The following is a 27,619-nucleotide window of genomic DNA, read 5'->3' on the forward strand; positions in this document are numbered from 1 at the left end:
AGTCATTTGTTTACAATAAATTAGAAATATTTATATTGAACTGTCGGTTTAGAAATAAATCAGTATATATTTAATCTACAGTCGGTTTACATAAATCAGTGATATATTGTATTCCATTACATAATAAATCAGTCGGTTTTCACATAATAAATCAGTGATATATTGTATTACATTACTACAGTCGTCGTTTACATAATAAATCAGTGATATATTTTATTACATTTTACTACAGTCGTTTTACATAATAAATCAGTGATATATTGTATTCCATTACTACAGTCGTTTTACATAATAAATCAGTGATATATTGTATTCCATTACTACAGTCGTTTTACATAATAAATCAGTGATATATTGTATTACATTACTACAGTCGTTTTACATAATAAATCAGTGATATATTGTATTACATTACTATAGTCGTTACTACAGTCGTTTCACATAATAAATCATGATATAAATCAGTGATAATAAATTGATATATTGTACTCCATTACTACAGTCGTTTTACATAATAAATCAGTGATATATTTTATTACATTATTACTGTCGTTTCATATAATAAATCAGTGATATATTGTATTCCATTACTACAGTCGGTTTACATAATAAATCAGTGATATATTGTATTACATTACTACAGTCGGTTTACATAATAAATCAGTGATGTATTGTATTACATTTCTACAGTCGTTTTACATAATAAATCAGTGATATATTGTATTCCATTACTACAGTCGTTTTACATAATAAATCAGTGATATATTGTATTACATTACTACAGTCGGTTTACATAATAAATCAGTGATATATTGTATTACATTACTACAGTCGTTTCACATAATAAATCAGTGATATATTGTATTACGTTACTACAGTCGTTTTACATAATAAATCAGTGATATATTGTACTCCATTACTACAGTCGTTTTACATAATAAATCAGTGATATATTTTATTACATTATTACTGTCGTTTCATATAATAAATCAGTGATATATTGTATTCCATTACTACAGTCGTTTTACATAATAACTCAGTGATATATTGTAATACATTACTACAGTCGGTTTACATAATAAAACGGAGATATATTGTGTTACATTACTACAGTTATTTTACACAATAAATCAGTGATATATTGTATTACATTACTACACTCGTTCTACATAATATACACTCGTTCTACATAATAAATCAGTGATATATTGTATTACGTTACTACAGACGTTTCATATAATAAATCAGTGATATATTGTATTACATTACTACAGTCGTTTCACACAATAAATCAGTGATATATTGTATTACATTACTACAGTCGTTTCACACAATAAATCAGTGATATATTGTATTACATTACAACAGTCGTTTCACACAATAAATCAGTGATATATTGTATTACATTACTACAGTCGTTTCACACAATAAATCAGTGATATATTGTATTACATTACAACAGTCGTTTCACACAATAAATCAGTGATATATTGTATTACATTACTACAGTCGTTTCACACAATAAATCAGTGATATATTGTATTACATTACAACAGTGGTTTCTCACAATAAATCTGTGACGTGTTGTACTAGAAAACTCTGTTTATCGTTTAACTGCTTCCAGAACTTTTAGTTCAGAAGACGCCTCGTTGTTAAAGTTATGAATAATATATCTATAATAGAGTAAAAAAAAAACGCTTTTTATTCCATATGTTGTGTCATAAAAGCATTATTACTAAAACGTTAGTTGTTTGATTTTAGGAAACCGCCAAGAGTTGCAGAGATGATAGAAAGACATCCGCCTGTCTCAGCAAGTGGAACGGAAGGAGGTGGAAGGAAGTTCACACCTATTTCTGCGTACGTTATTTTACTGTCTCCCGACAGTTTCAGAGCGATCTGGAACCAGACCTGGTCTAGCAAGCAGGTACTAGTTGGTAAAGCTTAACTTACTTTACTTTTAATGAGAAGTTATTATTAGGTGCACTTAAATAAATGTAATGCCCTTAGAAATAAATACAAATAATGAAGTGATGGTTGGTAATTGTTATTAGTGAAGAATAATTGGTTGAGAAATGTAATTAGTGAAGCTGGATTAGTTGATAATAGTTGTAAGTTAAATATAATCAGTTGATAATAGTTATAAGTTAAATATGATTAGTTGATAATAGTTATAAGTTAAATATGATTAGTTGATAATAGTTATGAGTTAAATATGATTAGTTGATAATATTTATAAGTTAAATGGAACTAGTTGATAATTAAACGATTTCTGACTTGAAATCAAGCTATTGAAAATCACATATGTGACTAAAGAACAAGATATTTTTACACCGAATTGTAATTTAAACAAGAAAATAATTGAGAAAGGGAGAGAAACATCGAACGTTTCGAAAATTCGTAAGCGGGAAAAAATTTCTGTATTTTACACAAAGTGTGTTTTATTACGTCCAACTATGAAATATGGCTTGATGTGGCCTAGTGGTTAATGTGCTTTTAACATATTTAAGGCCCTAAGTTCAAGCTGCAATTTGTCTCTGAACATTCTAGACATTTTAGATTGTGATGGACGGGGAGGTAACGACACCTCTCATTCAAATTAAAGAAAACTCATAAGTTTTTTGTTTTTTTTAATTTCACGCAAAGCTACTGTTGGGCTATCTGTGCTAGCCGTCCCTAATTTAGCAGTGTAAGACTAGAGGGAAGGCAACTAGTCATCACTACCCACCGCCAACTCTTGGGCTATTCCTTACCAACGAATAGTGGGGTTGACCGTTACATTATAGCGCCCCTACGGATTAAAGGGCGAGCATGTTTGGTGCGACGGGGATTCGAACCCGCGACCCTCAGATTACGAGTCGAACGCCTTAACCCACCTGGCCATGCCACAAATACTTTAAGTGTATATATAAATAATTATTGTAAAACACCTTAATAAAGAAAACAAATACTTTAAGTGTATATATAAATAATTATTGTAAAACACCTTAATAAAGAAAACAAATACTTTAATTGTATACATAAATAATTATTGTAAAACATAAATAATTATGGTAAAACACCTTAATAATGAAAACAAATACTTTAAGTGTATATATAAATAATTATTGTAAAACACCTTAATAAAGAAATCAAATACTTTAAGTGTATATATAAATAATTATTGTAAAATACCTTAATAAAGAAAACAAATACTTTAAGTGTATATATAAATAATTATGGTAAAACACCTTAATAATGAAAACAAATACTTTAAGTGTATATATAAATAATTATTGTAAAACACCGTAATAAAGAAAACAAATACTTTAAGTGTATATATAAATAATTATTGTAAAACACCTTAATAAAGAAAACAAATACTTTAAGTGTATATATAAATAATTATTGTAAAACACCTTAATAAAGAAAACAAATACTTTAAGTGTATATATAAATAATTATGGTAAAACACCTTAATAATGAAAACAAATACTTTAAGTGTATATATAAATAATTATTGTAAAACACCTTAATAAAGAAAACAAATACTTTAAGTGTATATATAAATAATTATTGTAAAACACCTTAATAAAGAAAACAAATACTTTAAGTGTATATATAAATAATTATTGTAAAACACCTTAATAAAGAAAACAAATACTTTAAGTATATATATAAATAATTATTGTAAAACACCTTAATAAAGAAAACAAATACTTTAAGTGTATATATAAATAATTATTGTAAAACACCTTAATAAAGAAAACAAATACTTTAAGTTTATATATAAATAATTATGTTTTTCATGTACACTAAGGCAGTTTCCGCGCCCTCTTCAATAGATATGGTTTCTTGTATCTCAGAACGGCTGGTATGAAACTTAACACTTTTATTTATAAGGAGAGAACAACGTCGAAATTGTGTTCTCTCCTTATAAATACAAGTGTTAATATCAATTCCAGCTATTCTGAGATACATTTTTATTTCAGTAGGTTTCTCGTCATCAAGAGATGTGGTTTCTTGTGTGTCCCTCCTTTGTTGTTTATAATAAGTGAATGAGTCACGGATACACATTAAATGTTGTAAGTTAATTGTAGTTATTAATTATTAAATTAATGAAAAACGTAGAGAAACAATTAATTTTAAGTTATTGCTCACACCACAAAGAAATTATTTGTTATTTCTACAATAAGCAGTTGTTGTCTGTTTAACTTAGTTTCACCGTCAACACTACCTCAACAACCTATTAAATAATAGGACTGTTTGTTTGTTTTGAATTTCGCGCAAAGCTACTCGAGGGCTATCTGTACTAGCCGTCCCTAATTTAGCAGTGTAAGACTATAGGAAAGGCAGCTAGTCATCACTACCCACCGCCAACTCTTGGGCTATTATTTACCAACGAATAGTGGGGTTGACCGTTACATTATAGCGCCCCTACGGATTAAAGGGCGAGCATGTTTGGTGCGACGGGGATTCGAACCCGCGACCCTCAGATTACGAGTCGAACGCCTTAACCCACCTGGCCATGCCACCTGGCCATGCCACAAATACTTTAAGTGTATATATAAATAATTATTGTAAAACACCTTAATAAAGAAAACAAATACTTTAAGTGTATATATAAATAATTATGGTAAAACACCTTAATAATGAAAACAAATACTTTAAGTGTATATATAAATAATTATGGTGAAACACCTTAAGAAAGAAAACAAATACTTTAAGTGTATATATAAATAATTATTGTAAAACACCTTAATAAAGAAATCAAATACTTTAAGTGTATATATAAATAATTATTGTAAAATACCTTAATAAAGAAAACAAATACTTTAAGTGTATATATAAATAATTATGGTGAAACACCTTAAGAAAGAAAACAAATACTTTAAGTGTATATATAAATAATTATTGTAAAACACCTTAATAAAGAAATCAAATACTTTAAGTGTATATATAAATAATTATTGTAAAATACCTTAATAAAGAAAACAAATACTTTAAGTGTATATATAAATAATTATGGTAAAACACCTTAATAAAGAAAACAAATACTTTAAGTGTATATATAAATAATTATTGTAAAACACCTTAATAAAGAAAACAAATACTTTAAGTGTATATATAAATAATTATTGTAAAACACCTTAATAAAGAAAACAAATACTTTAAGTGTATATATAAATAATTATTGTAAAACACCTTAATAAAGAAAACAAATACTTTAAGTGTATATATAAATAATTATTGTAAAACACCTTAATAAAGAAAACAAATACTTTAAGTGTATATATAAATAATTATGGTAAAACACCTTTATAAAGAAAACAAATACTTTAAGTGTATATATAAATAATTATTGTAAAACACCTTAATAAAGAAAACAAATACTTTAAGTTTATATATAAATAATTATGTTTTTCATGTACACTAAGGCAGTTTCCGCGCCCTCTTTAATAGATATGGTTTCTTGTATCTCAGAACGGCTGGTATGAAACTTAACACTTTTATTTATAAGGAGAGAACAACGTCGAAATTGTGTTCTCTCCTTATAAATACAAGTGTTAATACCAATACCAGCTATTCTGAGATACATTTTTATTTCAGTAGGTTTCTCGTCATCAAGAGATGTGGTTTCTTGTGTGTCCCTCCTTTGTTGTTTATAATAAGTGAATGAGTCACGGATACACATTAAATGTTGTAAGTTAATTGTAGTTATTAATTATTAAATTAATGAAAAACGTAGAGAAACAATTAATTTTAAGTTATTGCTCACACCACAAAGAAATTATTTGTTATTTCTACAATAAGCAGTTGTTGTCTGTTTAACTTAGTTTCACCGTCAACACTACCTCAACAACCTATTAAATAATAGGACTGTTTGTTTGTTTTGAATTTCGCGCAAAGCTACTCGAGGGCTATCTGTACTAGCCGTCCCTAATTTAGCAGTGTAAGACTATAGGAAAGGCAGCTAGTCATCACCATTCACCGCCAACTCTTGGGCTACTCTTTTACCAACGAATAGTGGGATTGACCGTAACATTATAACGCCTTCACGGCTGAAAAGGCAAACATGTTTGGTGCGACCGGGTTTCGAACACGCAACCCTCGGATTACGAGTCAAACGTCTTAACACGCTTGGCCATGCCGGACCCAAGTAATAGGAAAAGTGCCATCGTAAACTTAACCGATTTGATTAACTTTTGGATTCAGATAGTCTTTGTATGTGATAGATGCACTTGGTTTATCAGATAAAGATTATCAGATATATAAAATTTGGGTTTCAGATTTTTGAGAATTTAATTTAATATTATTTTCTAACAACAAATTTTTGTTACATCTGGTTAATGACTAATTATTACATCTGTTATCTAAAACTCGTAGGTCCATAACTAATTATTACATCTGTTATCTAAAACTCGTATGTTCATAACTAATTATTACATCTGTTATCTAAAACTCCTAGGTCCATAACTAATTATTATATCTGTTATCTAAAACTCGTAGGTCCATTACTAATTATTACATCTGTTATCTAAAACTCGTAGGTTCATAACTAATTATTACATCTGTTATCTAAAACTCGTAGGTCTGTTACTAATTATTACATCTGTTATCTAAAACTCGTAGGTCTGTTACTAATTATTACATCTGTTATCTAAAACTCGTAGGTCCATAACTAATTATTACACCTGGTTAATACACTAACAGGCGCATAATAACAAGTAGAATGGATCGTACTGAAGTTCTCAGGGACTTACAACATTGCACTGTCCTAGGATGCCAACCTTCCAACAAGTAAAGTGTATATGTCCGAGAATAACAACAGCTCAGCCACGAAGTGGTAGGCCACACAATCTCACAGAACGGGACTATCGTGTGCTGAAGTGCGTAGCGCGTAAACATCGTCTGTCACAGTTGTAACACTGACAACCGAGTTCCAAACTGCTTATGGAAGCAACGCCAGCACATAAACAGTTCGTCGAGAGCTTCATGAAATGGGTTTCCACTGCCGAGCTGTCACACACGAGCCTAAGATCAGCATGCGCAATCCCAAGCGTGGTGTAAAGCACACCGCCATTAAACTCTGAAACAATGGAAACGCGTTCTATGGAGTGATTAACAACTCTTCACTATCTGGCAGTTTAACAGACCAATCTGGGTTTGGCAGATGCCAGGAGAACGCTACCAGCCTGAATGCACAGTGTCAACTGTAAAGTTTTGAGGAGGAGGAATAATGGTATGGGGCTGTTCTTCATGGTTTGGGCTGAGCTCTTTAGTTCCAGTGGAGATAATTCTTAAAGCTACAGCATACACTGACATTGTAGAGAATTATGTGCTTCCTACTTTGTGGAAACAGTTTAGGAAGGCCCTTTTTTGTTTGAACATGACAATGATCCGTGCACAAAGCGAGGTCCATAAAAACATTGTTTGCCGAGGTTGGTGTGAAATAACTTGACTGGCTTGCACAGAACCCTGACCTCAATACCATCGAACACCTTTGGGATGAATAAGAACGCCGACGGCGAACCAGGCCTCACTGATGCCTTGTGGTTGAATAGGAGAAAATCCTTTCAGACATTTTCCAAAATCTAGTAAAAAGCCTTCCAGGAGAGTGGAAGTTGTTATAACAGCAAAGGAGAAACCAATTCCATATTAACACTGATGGTTTTGAAATGGTTGTTCAACAAGCACACATAGGTGTGCTTTACTTTTAGCCACATAGTGTATATAGTAGTAAGTTGATGACTAATTATTATATCTGGTATATATATATACTAATAGGTATTACATATGATATATATATATATACCAGAAGTTATTACATCTGGTATATATATATATACCAGAAGGTATTACATCTGGTATATATGTATATACCAGCAGGTATTACATGTGGTATACATATGTATACCAGTAGGTATTACATCTGGTATATATATATACCAGTAGGTATTACATCTGGTATATATATATGTATACCAATAGGTGTTACATCTGGTATATATATGTATACCAGTAGGTATTACATCTGGTATATATATGTAGATTGATGATTAATTATTTCTTCCTTTCAACCTCAGTGTGAAGACAATACATTTTCTTCAATATCTGGAAGAAGACCGAATAGTGTGACGTCATGAAGTGGCAAACTACCCTTCTTCTGATTGGCTGTCTTCTTTTAATGGGCGAAATAACAACAGAGGCTTATATTACTTGTCTGTTTCGTGGTGCAAGAGTAAGTTTTTATTTGTACACTCCTACATATATTATTATATTATATATATATAGAAACTACATTTTATGATATTTGTACAAAACTACATGTGAACATATGCTGTGCTTACAAAACTACGTATAAACATATTCTATATATACAAAGTACGTACTAAGATGTTCTACATATATAAACCACAACTAAACATATTTATTGCACATAAACTACGTCTTAATGCTTTCTGTCCAAATAAACTAATTCTTAACACAATTTTTACATACAAATTACATATTTACATTATTCACACATCTGGTATAAAGACCTGGTTATTCAACGTTGTGATTATTGAAATTAACATCTGGAGAATCGGTTTTTAATTTAAATAAGTCGCAACACGTCAGAGTTAGGATAAAGATAACTTAATATTGTACAACAACACATCAGAGTTAGGGTAAAGATGACTTAACATTGTACTACAACACGTCGGAGTTAGGGTATAGATGACTTAAAACTGTACTCCAACACGTCAGAGTTAGGGTAAAGATGACTTAATACTGTACCACAATACGTCAGAGTTAGAGTAAAGATGATTTAACATTGTATTACAACACGTCAGAGTTAGGGTATAGATGACTTAAAACTGTACTCCAACACGTCAGAGTTAGGGTAAAGATAACTTAATATTGTACTACAAGACATCAGAGTTAGGGTAAAGATGACTTAATATTGTACTACAACACGTCAGAGTTAGGGTATAGATGATTTAAAACTGTACTCCAACACGTCAGAGTTAGGGTAAAGATGACTTAATACATTACCACAATACGTCAGAGTTAGGGTAAAGATGATTTAACATTGTATTACAACACGTCAGAGTTAGGGTATAGATGACTTAAAACTGTACTCCAACACGTCAGAGTTATGCTAAAGATGACTTAATACTGTACTACAACACGTCAGAGTTGGGGTAAAGATGACTTAATACTGTACTACAACACGTCAGAGTTAGGGTATAGATGACTTAAAACTGTACGTCAGAGTTAGGGTAAAGATGACTTAACATTGTACTACAACACGTTAGAGTTAGGGTAAATGTGACTACAACACGTCAGAGTTAGGGTAAAGGTGATTTAATACTGTACTCCAACACGTCAGAGTTAAGGTAAAGATGACTTAATACTGTACTACAACATGTCAGAGTTAGGGTAAAGATCACTTGCCACTGTACTACAACACGTCAGAGTTAGGGTAAAGATGACTTAATACTGTATTACAACACGTCAGAGTTAGGGTATAGATGACTTAATAGTGTACTGTAACACGTCAGAGTTAGGGTAAAGATGACTTAACATTGTACTACAACACGTTAGAGTTAGGGTAAATGTGACTACAACACGTCAGAGTTAGGGTAAAGGTGATTTAATACTGTACTACAACACGTCAGAGTTAGGGTAAAGATGATTTAATACTGTACTACAACACGTCAGAGTTAGAGTAAAGATGACTTAACATTGTATTACAATACGTTAGAGTTAGGGTATAGATGACTTAAAACTGTTCTCCAACACGTCAGAGTTAGGGTAAAGATGACTTAATACTGTACCACACCATGTCAGAGTTAGGGTAAAGATGACTTAATACTGTACTTGAACACGTCAGAGTTAGGGAGAAGATGACATAATACTGTACTGCAACAGGTCAGAGTTAGGGTAAAGATGACTTAACATTGTACTAAAACACGTTAGAGTTAGGGTAAATGTGACTACAACACGTCAGAGTTAGGGTAAAGATGACTTAACATTGTACTACAACACGTCAGAGTTAGGGTATAGATGACTTAAAACTGTACTCCAACACGTCAGAGTTAAGGTAAAGATGACTTAATACTGTACTACAACATGTCAGAGTTAGGGTAAAGATCACTTGCCACTGTACTACAACACGTCAGAGTTAGGGTAAAGATGACTTAATACTGTATTACAACACGTCAGAGTTAGGGTATAGATGACTTAATACTCTACTACAACACGTCAGAGTTAGGGTAAAGATGACTTAACATTGTACTACAACACGTCAGAGTTAGGGTATAGATGACTTAAAACTGTACTCCAACACGTCAGAGTTAAGGTAAAGATGACTTAATACTGTACTACAACACGTCAGAGTTAGGGTAAAGATCACTTGCCACTGTACTACAACACGTCAGAGTTAGGGTAAAGATCACTTTCCACTGTACTACAACACGTCAGAGTTGGGGTAAAGATCACTTAACATTGTACTACAACACGTCAGAGTTAGGGTAAAGATGATTTAAAACTGAACTACAACACGTCAGAGTTAGGGTAAAGATCACTTTCCACAGTACTACAACACGTCAGAGTTAGGGTAAAGATGACTTAATACTGTATTACAACACGTCAGAGTTAGGGTATAGATGACTTAAAACTGTACGACAACACGTCAGAGTTAGGGTAAAGATGACTTACCACTGTACTACAACACGTCAGAGTTAGGGTAAAGATGACTTAACATTGTATTACAATACGTTAGAGTTAGGGTATAGATGACTTAAAACTGTTCTCCAACACGTCAGAGTTAGGGTAAAGATGACTTAATACTGTACTACAACACGTCAGAGTTGGGGTAAAGATGACTTAATACTGTACTACAACACGTCATAGTTAGGGTAAAGATCACTTACCACTGTACTTGAACACGTCAGAGTTAGGGAGAAGATGACATAATACTGTACTGCAACAGGTCAGAGTTAGGGTAAAGATGACTTAACATTGTACTAAAACACGTTAGAGTTAGGGTAAATGTGACTACAACACGTCAGAGTTAGGGTAAAGATGACTTAATACTCTACTACAACACGTCAGAGTTAGGGTAAAGATGACTTAAAATTGTACTACAACACGTCAGAGTTAGAATATAGATGACTTAAAACTGTAATCCAACACGTCAGAGTTAAGGTAAAGATGACTTAATACTGTACTACAACATGTCAGAGTTAGGGTAAAGATCACTTGCCACTGTACTACAACACGTCAGAGTTAGGGTAAAGATGACTTAATACTGTATTACAACACGTCAGAGTTAGGGTATAGATGACTTAATACTCTACTACAACACGTCAGAGTTAGGGTAAAGATGACTTAACATTGTACTACAACACGTCAGAGTTAGGGTATAGATGACTTAAAACTGTACTCCAACACGTCAGAGTTAAGGTAAAGATGACTTAATACTGTACTACAACACGTCAGAGTTAGGGTAAAGATCACTTGCCACTGTACTACAACACGTCAGAGTTAGGGTAAAGATCACTTTCCACTGTACTACAACACGTCAGAGTTGGGGTAAAGATCACTTAACACTGTACTACAACACGTCAGAGTTAGGGTAAAGATGATTTAAAACTGAACTACAACACGTCAGAGTTAGGGTAAAGATCACTTTCCACTGTACTACAACACGTCAGAGTTAGGGTAAAGATGACTTAATACTGTATTACAACACGTCAGAGTTAGGGTATAGATGACTTAAAACTGTACTACAACACGTCAGAGTTGGGGTAAAGATGACTTAATACTGTACTACAACACGTCATAGTTAGGGTAAAGATCACTTACCACTGTACTACAACACGTCAGAGTTAGGGTAAAGATGACTTAATACTGTATTACAACACGTCAGAGTTAGGGTATAGATGACTTAAAACTGTACTTGAACACGTCAGAGTTAGGGTAGATGACTTATGACATAATACTGTACTGCAACAGGTCAGAGTTAGGGTAAAGATGACTTAACATTGTACTAAAACACGTTAGAGTTAGGGTAAATGTGACTACAACACGTCAGAGTTAGGGTAAAGATGACTTAATACTCTACTACAACACGTCAGAGTTAGGGTATAGATGACTTAAATTGTACTACAACACGTCAGAGTTAGGGTATAGATGACTTAAAACTGTACTCCAACACGTCAGAGTTAAGGTAAAGATGACTTAATACTGTACTACAACATGTCAGAGTTAGGGTAAAGATCACTTGCCACTGTACTACAACACGTCAGAGTTAGGGTAAAGATGACTTAATACTGTATTAGAACACGTCAGAGTTAGGGTATAGATGACTTAATACTCTACTACAACACGTCAGAGTTAGGGTAAAGATGACTTAACATTGTACTACAACACGTCAGAGTTAGGGTATAGATGACTTAAAACTGTACTCCAACACGTCAGAGTTAAGGTAAAGATGACTTAATACTGTACTACAACACGTCAGAGTTAGGGTAAAGATCACTTGCCACTGTACTACAACACGTCATAGTTAGGGTAAAGATCACTTTCCACTGTACTACAACACGTCAGAGTTGGGGTAAAGATCACTTAACATTGTACTACAACACGTCACAGTTAGGGTAAAGATGATTTAAAACTGAACTACAACACGTCAGAGTTAGGGTAAAGATCACTTTCCACTGTACTACAACACGTCAGAGTTAGGGTAAAGATGACTTAATACTGTATTACAACACGTCAGAGTTAGGGTATAGATGACTTAAAACTGTACTACAACACGTCAGAGTTGGGGTAAAGATGACTTACCACTGTACTACAACACGTCAGAGTTAGGGTAAAGATGACTTAATACTGTATTACAACACGTCAAAGTTAGGGTATAGATGACTTAAAACTGTACTACAACACGTCAGAGTTGGGGTAAAGATGACTTAATACTGTACTACAACACGTCAGAGTTAGGGTATAGATGACTTAAAACTGTACGTCAGAGTTAGGGTAAAGATGACTTAATAGTGTACTACAACACGTTAGAGTTAGGGTAAAGATGTTAGGGTAAAGATGACTTAATACTCTACTACAACACGTCAGACTACAACACGTAGATGACAGAGTTAGGGTAAAGGTGATTTAATACTGTACTACAACACGTCAGAGTTAGGGTAAAGATGATTTAATACTGTACTACAACACGTCAGAGTTAGGGTAAAGATGACTTAACATTGTATTACAATACGTTAGAGTTAGGGTATAGATGACTTAAAACTGTACTACTCAGAGTTGGGGTAAAGATCAACACGTCAGAGTTAGGGTAAAGATGACTTAATACTGTACTACAACACGTCAGAGTTGGGGTAAAGATGACTTAATACTGTACTACAACACGTCATAGTTAGGGTAAAGATCACTTACCACTGTACTACAACACGTCAGAGTTAGGGTAAAGATGACTTAATACTGTATTACAACACGTCAGAGTTAGGGTATAGATGACTTAAAACTGTACTTGAACACGTCAGAGTTAGGGAGAAGATGACATAATACTGTACTGCAACAGGTCAGAGTTAGGGTAAAGATGACTTAACATTGTACTAAAACACGTTAGAGTTAGGGTAAATGTGACTACAACACGTCAGAGTTAGGGTAAAGATGACTTAATACTCTACTACAACACGTCAGAGTTAGGGTAAAGATGACTTAACATTGTACTACAACACGTCAGAGTTAGGGTATAGATGACTTAAAACTGTACTCCAACACGTCAGAGTTAAGGTAAAGATGACTTAATACTGTACTACAACATGTCAGAGTTAGGGTAAAGATCACTTGCCACTGTACTACAACACGTCAGAGTTAGGGTAAAGATGACTTAATACTGTATTACAACACGTCAGAGTTAGGGTATAGATGACTTAATACTCTACTACAACACGTCAGAGTTAGGGTAAAGATGACTTAACATTGTACTACAACACGTCAGAGTTAGGGTAAAGATGACTTAATACTGTACTACAACACGTCAGAGTTAGGGTAAAGATGACTTAATACTGTACTACAACACGTCAGAGTTAGGGTAAAGATGACTTAAAACTGTACTACAACACGTCAGAGTTAGGGTAAAGATCACTTAACATTGACTTAGGGTAACTGATCTCTACAACACGTCAGAGTTAGGGTAAAGATGACTTAATACTGTACTACAACACGTCAGAGTTAGGGTAAAGGGTAAAGATGACTTAATACTGTACTACAACACGTCAGAGTTAGGGTAAAGATCACTTACCACTGTACTACAACACGTCAGAGTTAGGGTAAAGATGACTTAATACTGTATTACAACACGTCAGAGTTAGGGTATAGATGACTTAAAACTGTACTACAACACGTCAGAGTTAGGGTAAAGATGACTTAATACTGTACTACAACACGTCAGAGTTAGGGTATAGATGACTTAAAACTGTACGTCAGAGTTAGGGTAAAGATGACTTAACATTGTACTAAAACACGTCAGAGTTAGGGTAAATGACTTAACTACTACAACACGTCAGAGTTAGGGTAAAGGTGACTTAATACTGTACTACAACACGTCAGAGTTAGGGTAAAGATGACTTAATACTGTACTACAACACGTCAGAGTTAGGGTAAAGATGACTTAACATTGTACAACACGTCAGAGTTAGGGTAAAGATGACTTAACACTGTACTACAACACGTCAGAGTTAGGGTAAAAAGATGACTTAACACTGTACTAAAGATCAACACGTCAGAGTTAGGGTAAAGATGACTTAACACTGTACTACAACACGTCAGAGTTAGGGTAAAGATGACTTAATACTGTACTACAACACGTCAGAGTTAGGGTAAAGATGACTTAATACTGTACTACAACACGTCAGAGTTAGGGTAAAGATGACTTAACATTGTACTACTGTACTACAACACGTCAGAGTTAGGGTAAAGATGACTTAATACTGTAGAGTTAGGGTAGAGATGACTTACAACACGTCAGAGTTAGGGTATAGATGACTTAAAACTGTACTCCAACACGTCAGAGTTAGGGTAAAGATGACTTAATACTGTACTACAACACGTCAGAGTTAGGGTAAAGATCACTTGCCACTGTACTACAACACGTCAGAGTTAGGGTAAAGATGACTTAATACTGTACTACAACACGTCAGAGTTAGGGTATAGATGACTTAATACTCTACTACAACACGTCAGAGTTAGGGTAAAGATGACTTAACATTGTACTACAACACGTCAGAGTTAGGGTATAGATGACTTAAAACTGTACTCCAACACGTCAGAGTTAAGGTAAAGATGACTTAATACTGTACTACAACACGTCAGAGTTAGGGTAAAGATCACTTGCCACTGTACTACAACACGTCAGAGTTAGGGTAAAGATCACTTTCCACTGTACTACAACACGTCAGAGTTGGGGTAAAGATCACTTAACATAATACTGTACTACAACACGTCAGAGTTAGGGTAAAGATGATTTAAAACTGAACTACAACACGTCAGAGTTAGGGTAAAGATCACTTAACACGTCAGAGTTAGGGTAAAGATGACTGTACTACAACACGTCAGAGTTAGGGTAAAGATGACTTAATACTGTACTTACAACACGTCAGAGTTAGGGTATAGATGACTTAAAACTGTACTACAACACGTCAGAGTTGGGGTAAAGATGACTTACCACTGTACTACAACACGTCAGAGTTAGGGTAAAGATGACTTAATACTGTATTACAACACGTCAAAGTTAGGGTATAGATGACTTAAAACTGTACTACAACACGTCAGAGTTGGGGTAAAGATGACTTAATACTGTACTACAACACGTCAGAGTTAGGGTATAGATGACTTAAAACTGTACGTCAGAGTTAGGGTAAAGATGACTTAATAGTGTACTGTAACACGTCAGAGTTAGGGTAAAGATGACTTAACATTGTACTACAACACGTTAGAGTTAGGGTAAATGTGACTACAACACGTCAGAGTTAGGGTAAAGGTGATTTAATACTGTACTACAACACGTCAGAGTTAGGGTAAAGATGATTTAATACTGTACTACAACACGTCAGAGTTAGAGTAAAGATGACTTAACATTGTATTACAATACGTTAGAGTTAGGGTAAAGATGACTTAATACTGTACTACAACACGTCAGAGTTGGGGTAAAGATGACTTAATACTGTACTACAACACGTCATAGTTAGGGTAAAGATCACTTACCACTGTACTACAACACGTCAGAGTTAGGGTAAAGATGACTTAATACTGTATTACAACACGTCAGAGTTAGGGTATAGATGACTTAAAACTGTACTTGAACACGTCAGAGTTAGGGAGAAGATGACATAATACTGTACTGCAACAGGTCAGAGTTAGGGTAAAGATGACTTAACACTGTACTACAACACGTCAGAGTTAGGGTAAAGATGACTTAATACTCTACTACAACACGTCAGAGTTAGGGTAAAGATGACTTAATACTCTACTACAACACGTCAGAGTTAGGGTAAAGATGACTTAACATTGTACTACAACACGTCAGAGTTAGGGTATAGATGACTTAAAACTGTACTCCAACACGTCAGAGTTAAGGTAAAGATGACTTAATACTGTACTACAACACGTCAGAGTTAGGGTAAAGATGACTTAACACTGTACTACAACACGTCAGAGTTAGGGTAAAGATGACTTAATACTGTACTACAACACGTCAGAGTTAGGGTAAAGATGACTTAATACTGTACTACAACACGTCAGAGTTAGGGTAAAGATGACTTAATACTGTATTACAACACGTCAGAGTTAGGGTATACATGACTTAAAACTGTACTACAACACGTCAGAGTTAGGGTAAAGATGACTTAATACTGTTCTACAACACGTCAGAGTTGGGGTAAAGATGACTTAATACTGTACTACAACACGTCATAGTTAGGGTAAAGATCACTTACCACTGTACTACAACACGTCAGAGTAAGGGTAAAGATGACTTAATACTGTATTACAACACGTCAGAGTTAGGGTATAGATGACTTAAAACTGTACTTGAACACGTCAGAGTTAGGGAGAAGATGACATAATACTGTACTGCAACAAATCAGGGTTAGGGTAAAGATGACTTAACATTGTACTAAAACACGTTAGAGTTAGGGTAAATGTGACTACAACACGTCAGAGTTAGGGTAAAAATGACTTAATACTCTACTACAACACGTCAGAGTTAGGGTAAAAATGACTTAATACTCTACTACAACACGTCAGAGTTAGGGTAAAGATGACTTAACATTGTACTACAACACATCAGAGTTAGGGTATAGATGACTTAACACTGTACTCCAACACGTCAGAGTTAAGGTAAAGATGACTTAATACTCTACTACAACACGTCAGAGTTGGGGTAAAGATCACTTAACATTGTACTAAAACACGTTAGAGTTAGGGTAAATGTGACTACAACACGTCAGAGTTAGGGTAAAGATGACTTAATACTCTACTACAACACGTCAGAGTTAGGGTAAAGATGACTTAATACTCTACTACAACACGTCAGAGTTAGGGTAAAGATGACTTAACATTGTACTACAACACGTCAGAGTTAGGGTATAGATGACTTAAAACTGTACTCCAACACGTCAGAGTTAAGGTAAAGATGACTTAATACTGTACTACAACATGTCAGAGTTGGGGTAAAGATGACTTAATACTGTACTACAACACGTCAGAGTTGGGGTAAAGATGATTTAATACTGTACTACAACACGTCATAGTTAGGGTAAAGATCACTTACCACTGTACTACAACACGTCAGAGTTAGGGTAAAGATGACTTAATACTGTATTACAACACGTCAGAGTTAGGGTATAGATGACTTAAAACTGTACTTGAACACGTCAGAGTTAGGGTAAAGATGACTTAACATTGTACTAAAACACGTTAGAGTTAGGGTAAATGTGACTACAACACGTCAGAGTTAGGGTAAAAATGACTTAATACTCTACTACAACACGTCAGAGTTAGGGTAAAAGTGACTTAATACTCTACTACAACACGTCAGAGTTAGGGTAAAGATGACTTAACATTGTACTACAACACATCAGAGTTAGGGTATAGATGACTTAAAACTGTACTCCAACACGTCAGAGTTAAGGTAAAGATGACTTAATACTGTACTACAACATGTCAGAGTTAGGGTAAAGATCACTTGCCACTGTACTACAACACGTCAGAGTTAGGGTAAAGATCACTTTCCACTGTACTACAACACGTCAGAGTTGGGGTAAAGATCACTTAACATCGTACTACAACACGTCAGAGTTAGGGTAAAGATGATTTAAAACTGAACTACAACACGTCCGAGTTAGGGTAAAGATCACTTTTCACTGTACTACAACACGTCAGAGTTGGGGTAAAGATGACTTAATACTGTACTACAACACGTCATAGTTAGGGTAAAGATCACTTACCACTGTACTACAACACGTCAGAGTAAGGGTAAAGATGACTTAATACTGTATTACAACACGTCAGAGTTAGGGTAAAGATGACTTAACATTGTACTAAAACACGTTAGAGTTAGGGTAAATGTGACTACAACACGTCAGAGTTAGGGTAAAGATGACTTAATACTCTACTACAACACGTCAGAGTTAGGGTAAAGATGACTTAACATTGTACTACAACACGTCAGAGTTAGGGTATAGATGACTTAAAACTGTACTCCAACACGTCAGAGTTAAGGTAAAGATTACTTAATACTGTACTACAACACGTCAGAGTTAGGGTAAAGATCACTTGCCACTGTTCTACAACACGTCAGAGTTAGGGTAAAGATGACTTAATACTGTATTACAACACGTCAGAGTTAGGGTATAGATGACTTAATACTCTACTACAACACGTCAGAGTTAGGGTAAAGATGACTTAAAACTGTACTCCAACACGTCAGAGTTAAGGTAAAGATGACTTAATACTGTACTACAACACGTCAGAGTTAGGGTAAAGATCACTTTCCACTGTACTACAACACGTCAGAGTTAGGGTAAAGATGACTTAATACTGTATTAGAACACGTCAGAGTTAGGGTAAAGATCACTTTCCACTGTACTACAACACGTCAGAGTTGGGGTAAATATCACTTAACATTGTACTAAAACACGTTAGAGTTAGGGTAAATGTGACTACAACACGTCAGAGTTAGGGTAAAGATGACTTAATACTCTACTACAACACGTCAGAGTTAGGGTAAAGATGACTTAACATTGTACTACAACACGTCAGAGTTAGGGTATAGATGACTTAAAACTGTACTCCAACACGTCAGAGTTAAGGTAAAGATTACTTAATACTGTACTACAACACGTCAGAGTTAGGGTAAAGATCACTTGCCACTGTTCTACAACACGTCAGAGTTAGGGTAAAGATCACTTGCCACTGTTCTACAACACGTCAGAGTTAGGGTAAAGATGACTTAATACTGTATTACAACACGTCAGAGTTAGGGTATAGATGACTTAATACTCTACTACAACACGTCAGAGTTAGGGTAAAGATGACTTAAAACTGTACTCCAACACGTCAGAGTTAAGGTAAAGATGACTTAATACTGTACTACAACACGTCAGAGTTAGGGTAAAGATCACTTTCCACTGTACTACAACACGTCAGAGTTAGGGTAAAGATGACTTAATACTGTATTAGAACACGTCAGAGTTAGGGTAAAGATCACTTTCCACTGTACTACAACACGTCAGAGTTGGGGTAAAGATCACTTAACATTGTACTACAACACGTCAGAGTTAGGGTAAAGATGATTTAAAACTGAACTACAACACGTCAGAGTTAGGGTATAGATGACTTAAAACTGTACTCCAACACGTCAGAGTTAGGGTAAAGATGATTTAAAACTGTACTACAACACGTCGAAGCACTATAATGTATCTGTATAATTCGAAAATAAAACTGTCGTGTTGTGAATCGTTACTGTTTAGAGGCTGTTGACCCTACGATGGAGCCCTGTCATCGAATATACTTGTGATTTTGTACTGTTCTATCACCTCAGAACTACAGACAGCATCCAAAAATTTGTGCAAAATTCAAAGAAACTTTTACTGGTTGCCAGAAAAAAAAAAAAAAAAACAGTGTAAGAAAATTTTCATACACGTGTGCTCCCTAGTAGCTAAGTGGTATGTCTGCGGACTTACAGCGCAAAAACCGGGTTTTGATACCCGTGGTGGGCCGAACACAGATAGCCCATTATGTAGCTCTGTGCGTAATTAAAAATAACAACATACAAGTGTGCCGTGGAGTCGCTAGTATTTCATAAAACGAATCTCATTTCTCGGGTGTTTTTTTCTTGAAATGTCGACTTCATACAAATTATAATATTTTATCTCTGTCTTACCAGTGTCGAGTCTACAGTGGAAGAAGCTGTTGTTTCGGGTATTACTGTCGTAGGGATTTCCCAGGGTCCATTTTCGGAACATGTTCAAGGAGACATTACGGGTAGCCCCTTCCTCGCTCCAAGGACGACCTGACAATAAACCTTTTCTCTTGCTATGAAGAAAATTCGGTTCTAATTTAGCTGGGTTAATCACTTATCACTTCATAGATTTTTCTCTATAGTATCAGCTTACGACTAGATTTTTGCTGTTTTATATTAATAATTAGATGTTATTTCTTTCTATGGCTAGTGTCAAGTGTGTATCATTTTTAAACAATAAATACTGGTGTTTTGCTATCTCAAATGTGTCCGTTGTTCACGTCAACACAAGACCAACCGGTATCCGACTTTACATATGGAATAACTGACAACTATTGTAATATATTAATATGCTCATGTTGGAACATGAAAATCATTTTGTAGACTCTTTGAGGTAATTTTAGTAATATTCTGTTATGCAACTCACTCTGTACTGTTAGTAATATTGTAAAGTGATATAGAACACGATGTGACATGGTAACAACAAAACTAACTGAATATTATATGAGATGAAATGACAAAAACAGACTAAACCTTTACAACAACTGGTGGTTAGTTCGTATGTAAATCAAATATTCACGTATCAGGGTTAAAAACAACAATATAAAAGAAAAATGAAGTCAATTGAAAGTATGTTAAACTATTTGTTTACAATTCATGAATACATATTTGTAATGAATAAAAATCACTTGTTTTGGACTTCGTGGCGACGTTGAAGACACATGATAATTATCAAATTATCTTCCTGATGAAAATGGCTGAAATGAAAGATAATCCATTTGGTAAAAAAACAGACACTGAATAAAACGGAAGGCAATTTTTATCACTAGGAAAACATTCGTTATAAGAATAAAACAACGTAAGCGTAACATCGAGTTCGAACGTTGGAATACCGACTAACAATATATTAATGAGGTTGAAGTCAAGCGATGAATTACAAGAAATTCAGTAAAAGTTGAATATATGAAGGTAAGTTATTAACTTGAAGATATCTCATTCGTATAAAGTAACTAAAAACGGAAAACAAATACAGAGGAAAGAGAAGTACCATTGTAGTGGGTTATACTATAACCTGAAACTATACAAGTAGTGGGTTGTATTGTAACCTAAAGGTATACAAGTAGTGGATTATATTGTAACCTAAAACTAAACAAATAGTGAGTTATGCTGTTATCTAAACCTATACAACTAGTGCGTTACTTTGTAACCTAAAATTATAGAAGTAGTGGATTATATTGTAACCTAAAAGTAAACAAGTAGTGGGTTATATTGTAACCTAAAACTAAACAAATAGTGGGTTGTATTGTAACCTAAAGCTATACAAGCTGTTATATTGTGACCTAAAACTGAACAAATAGTGAGTTATGTTGTTATCTAAACCTATACAAGTAGTGCGTTACTTTATAACCTAAAACTATAGAAGTAGTGGATTATATTGTAACTTAAAACTAAATAAATAGTGAGTTATGTTGTTATCTAAACCTATACAAGTAATGCGTTACTTTGTAACCTAAAACTATAAAATTCGTGGATTGTATTGTAACCTAAACTATACAAATAGTGAGTGAAATTATAATACAAAACTACAAAATTAGTTGGTTATATTGTAACCTATAACTATGCAAGTAGTGCGTTATATCGTAATCTAAAACTAGATAAATAGTTGGTTATATTGTAACCTATAACTATGCAAGTAGTGTGTTATATTGTAATCTAAAACTATACAAGTAGTAAGTTATATTATAATCTAAAACTAAACAAATAGTGGGTTATATTGTAATCCAACACTATACAAATAATAGTTATATTATAATCTAAAATTATGCCAGTAATGGGTAATATTGTGGACCAAAGCTATACCAAATAGTGGTTATATTGTAACCTAAAACTATACAAGGAGTGGAAAGTACTGTAATCTAAAACTTTTGAAATACTGGGTTACATTGTGATATAAAACTACAAATAGTAAGTTATATTGTAATATAAAACTATACAAATAGTGGGTTATATTTTGATCTAAAACTGCACAAGTAGTGAGTTATATTGCAATCTAAAACTATACAAGTACTTGGTTATATTTTAACCAACAACTATACAAGTAATGGGTTATATTATAATATAAAACTATACCAGTACTGGGTTATATTGTAATCCATAGCTTTATATATAGTAGGTAATATTGTAATCCGAAGCTATACAAGTTGTGGGTTATATTGTAATCTTAAACTGTTGAAAATAGTGTATTATATTGTAATATTAAACTATGCAGTCAGCAGTATTGTTAGAAATGTAATCGCTCAGGTAATTATAGATCTTAACAAATATAAGTATTGTTATAATTTTAAACCTACAACAGCTAAACACATCAACGTGTCAAGAGTATTGTTACAAATGTAAAACCTCCAATAATTATAGACGTAAGGAAACAAGAGTATTGTTATTATTTCAAACCTCTAACAGTTATACACATAAAGAATAAACATTATTATTAGAAATGTAAATTCACCAATATCTATAGGCGTAAATAAGGAAATGTATAGTTTTTAATTTGAAAAGTCAAACAGTTATACACGTAAAGTATCAAGAGTACTGTTACAAATGTAAAACCTCCAATAATTATATACATATTTAAACAGAAGTATTGTTTTTAATTTCAAACCTTCATCAGTTGTACACTTAAATAATAAAGAGTATTGTTACAAATCCAAACCACCAATAATTATAAACGTAAACAAATATAAGTATCGTTATAATATTAAACTTCTAACATTTATATACTTCATCGTGTCAGTAGTATTGTTACAAATATAAATACTCCAAAATTATAGACATAAACAAACAATATTATTGATATAATTTTAACCCTCAGCATTTATACATATCATTAGTAAAGAGTATTGCTAGAAATGTAAAACCTCCAATAATTATCAAAGACGTAAACAAACCTGAATATTGTTGTAATTTTAAATCTCCAACAGTTACAAAAATAAACAGTCAAGAGTATTGTTGTTAATTTAAACATCCAACAGTTAGAAACATAATCAATCAAAAGTATTGTTATAGTTTGAAACCTCCTACACTTATAAACATAAACAGTGAAAAGTGTTGGTATAAATATAAAACCTCCAATAATTATAGACATAAACAATCCAGATAATTATTGTTAATATAAACATCCAACTGTTACAAACATAAAGAATTAAGAATATTGTTATAGTTTAATACCTCCAACACAATACACATAAACAATAAAGAGTATTGTTACAAATGTAAAACCTACAATCATTATAGACGTAAAGAAACAAGATTACTGTTGTTAATTTCATACTTCCAACAGTTATAGGCATCAACATTTAAGAATATTGTTAAAAATGTAAAACTGCAATAATTATAGACGTAGACAAACAAAAGTATTGTTATAATTTTAAACCTCAAACAGTATGTATATGTTTATTCCCACAGATTGTTTGTTAAATCTAACATTTGTAAACTTATGACTATTTTGTAACATTTCAGTTTTTTGACCCCTACTTTTGGATTATATAATGAACGAAAGAAGCAGGTTGATCGTGATTGGCTGTATTTTTTAATGAATGTTGTTCAAGCTGCTTTGTCGTGTTTGGGGGAACTTGAAGGGGTAAGTTTGTTAAACAACTAAAGATGGTATATAACGTGTATATTTTATATTTTGAAAATAACAGCAGTTAGAAATGTGTGTTGATGTGTGTATTTCATAGCTTAATATTTTATTGTAATTTGTCTCTTTATTTAATATCATAAATTTGTGTTCACAGGAAATAATCAAAGATTTGTTTAGAAAGGTAGTGTTGACACTAGCAGTGTTGGCCATTATTAATCAGCCGTAGTATTTGTAATTTGTCAGTTGTTTTCATTTAGTTTATGATTTGTTCCGTTAGACAGTGTTATCTGTTTTGTTTAAAACATCTTTTGTTCTGTTTACTGTATTTTTCTCTGTTTATATAGATATATAAAATATCAAATATTTTTTAGATTGTACATATACAGGGGAATGATTGACCTGATAAATGTCACGTATATAGGTTTTATCGTTTACTTTTAAAATTCAGTCGCACAGTAATCGTGATGAAACTAAAGTAATTTAGAACTTTTCTTTTAAAGACAATTCATCCAGAAATTATTAAACCTGGATAAATTCCTGCTGATGAGAACAAAGTGTTGTTTGATGTAGTTTATTAGAACAAAACTGAATTACAAGTGGAACATTGTACATATGACGATCTCAAGAATTACGTGAAGAATAAACAGTACGAGGGGATAATTAGAATGTTTCCAGCCATGTTTTGTTTTAGTTTATTATTTAAAAGGGTTGGTTGTCTTAAACTGAAACGTTTCTATTCGTTTTTTGCAGTGTAACACGTACTCTCCACATCAGTGTTGCGATGGTCTAGTGTGCTCTTCGAATTTGCCCTTTTCACAGTATGGACGCTGTGTTCCGCAGTCTTATGGGTAAATTCCTGACTCTCAGCGACATCTGCTGTTAACATCGATATGGTCCTTTTATTTTTATTCAATACTTGTACAATTTTAATGATATAATTTTGTCAGTTAGAATTCCAGTTTCAACTTACTTAAGAAAAGAAGAAATGTTTTGGTATATTTGTTATTAAACTAACTTATGGGTAGAATTATTCTTGAATGAAAAAGAAAATTAATTTTTTGTGTGCTCTTACAGAACTGATTTACAATTTCAATTTTATGGATAAAAAATTGTGATTAGCTAAGACTTCTTAGGAACATTATTAAACTGTTTGTTTTTCGCTTTATTAATACATTTACTATATTTACATGAGTACTGAAACGACAGCAGATTATTTGCAAAAACCCGAAAACTGTAGTTTTGAAAATGATACTAATAATATTATAATATTAGGCTTAGTAATTATAATAAAAAGTATATAAACATTTTCCTTTCCATATTTAACAGGATCTAAATTCCGCAACTATCTTGCTATGGAACACTTTCGTGAACGACCGTTTGTTTTTACAAATATAAATTCATTAAAAACACCGAGGTCGTTTCTTACAGTTTTATTGAATATGAGTTAACTATTAGATCCCAGACTACTTTATCAAGGTTTTTACTTTGCATAAGACACAACTATAATGCTAATCTAACAATTAGAGTAAAGACTTTGATCTCATGTTCTATTATTTTGCATCAGAATTTGAAAGAATACCCAGAATTTCAAATACAGACGTGAACACTAGGATTGAAAACAATAGATCAGTGACTTCGGTATCATTATCTTCTTGTCTTTGTTTCAAAATACCTTTAAAAAGCTTACAATGTTTCAATAAATCTTATAATTTTTTATCTGAAAATACCTTTATAAGGCTTACATTGTTTAAATAAATCTTATAATTTTTATCTTAAAATAACTTTATCAGACCTAAATTGTTTAAATAAATATTATAATCTTTACCTGAAAATACCTTTGTAAGGCTTACATTGTTTAAATAAATCTTATAATTCTTACCTGAAAATAACTTTATCAGGCATACATTGTTTAAATAAATCTTATAATCTTTACCTTAAAATAACTTTATAAGGCTTGAATTGTTTAAATAAATCTTATAATACTAATTTGAAAAGACTGAAAAGTGAATCATTAAAAACGTGAAGGAAGAAAACCAGTTTTCGCCAGAAGGTTACTTTCAGTAATAATATAGTTTTGCACAAAGTTTGTTGAAATTATATTTCATTAAATATATAACACTTAGTCATTAAGTTGGTATAATATCAACACCTCCTATTAATTTTGGGTGTTAAACTCTTCGCTACAGTTGTTTTAGCTCCAGTCTATTCAGTGGATTATGTATGTTTTGTCTACCACTGGAACGGAACCTCGAATTATAGCATTGTGATAATATTACTTTGTTATTATTAGCTGGTATTGTATCTACAATCTGTTATTGTTCTCTTAAATAACTTTGACTATTCACATATATTTTGTTAGAGGGGTCGCCTTTAGATAAGACAATACTTCTTCACACATATCGAAACATCTCATTAAGTTATCCAAAACCATTTTTATCATTTCAGTGTGAACACTTCTTGTAGACTTATTTAGGGGTTTCCAGACGTTTCAGACCAGCAGAGCTTCACACCAGAAAGAAATAACATTTCGGAGCCTCAATAAAAAATACACTAAAAATAAAAACAATCGGCCACTAGCACCAGGTAAAGTTTACTTCAAGCTTTTAGAATTTAAATTTACTAAAAAATATCAGTATATAAAGTAAAATGTTTACTTGTTAAAATATTTATAACAGTAAAAGTACAGTGTATTTATTTATCTACTAGTGGCTCGGATGGTGTTGCTTTTGTTCACAAAGTAGTTCAATATTTGGAGTTATGGTTGTTACTTGTAAGCCCAAATAATCTTCAATATTTAGCCTGTTTGTAAATTTGGTCTTTGTAACTGTGTACAGTGAACGTGTTTGTTCAAAAAGATATGTTGTTGAAAAACTCATCAAATTTTCAAAACTGTTACTTATTTCAAAGTATTCCATAGCCATTTGAAAATTGTGTAATTTTTTCCTGCTAATATTTTGTTTTTAGGGTGTAATCTGTTCATTTTTGGAAAATCAACAAGGAATTTTGAATCCATGGTAAACTTTCTAAATGCGGAGAGAAGTACTCCACAGTTGTTGTACACAAATCAGATTTGTTCTGCACGACTGAAACTTTTGTATCTTCACTTGAGGAAATTTCATTCGTAAATAAAAACCACTGAGATTTTTGAAGCAATCAAGCCCGAATTTTATACGTGCCACTGCGACTAAAGGTTTTCCAATCATAGCTGCAGCTCCATCAGTGCAAATACTTGAGCAAAGCTGTCATTGGATCTCATGTTCTTCCATAAATAAATCGATCAGTTTAAATGATTTCTCGTCTGTTGTTTGACTGGACAAAGGTTTGCAAGTTAGCATGTCTTCTTCAAAACTAGTTTCGTGAATATAGCGAACAAACACAAGCAACGTCGTATAATGTGTGACATCTGTTGATTCATTCATCTAAAGCGAAAAAATACTGGACTCTCTTTTACTCGCCGTATTTAGTCAATT

General features: G+C 33.0%; 1 long non-coding RNA gene across 5 annotated transcripts; it reads left to right on the forward strand.

Moving 5' to 3' along the window:
• Positions 1-1,765: 1,765 nt before the first annotated feature.
• Positions 1,766-27,439, forward strand: LOC143246733 (uncharacterized). Of its 5 annotated transcripts, none has more exons than XR_013026118.1 (6): positions 1,766-1,924; positions 8,064-8,218; positions 20,435-21,478; positions 24,026-24,146; positions 24,900-26,732; positions 27,114-27,439. It is a non-coding gene; the product is annotated as an uncharacterized LOC143246733 (long non-coding RNA). The 5 variants fall into 5 exon arrangements; XR_013026119.1 differs by having other exon boundaries at positions 1,778-1,934; XR_013026120.1 differs by lacking the exon at positions 1,766-1,924 and adding an exon at positions 1,941-2,108.
• Positions 27,440-27,619: the final 180 nt, after the last annotated feature.

Source organism: Tachypleus tridentatus, chromosome 3, assembly GCF_004210375.1.
Source record: "Tachypleus tridentatus isolate NWPU-2018 chromosome 3, ASM421037v1, whole genome shotgun sequence".
Lineage (NCBI taxonomy): Eukaryota > Metazoa > Arthropoda > Merostomata > Xiphosura > Limulidae > Tachypleus > Tachypleus tridentatus.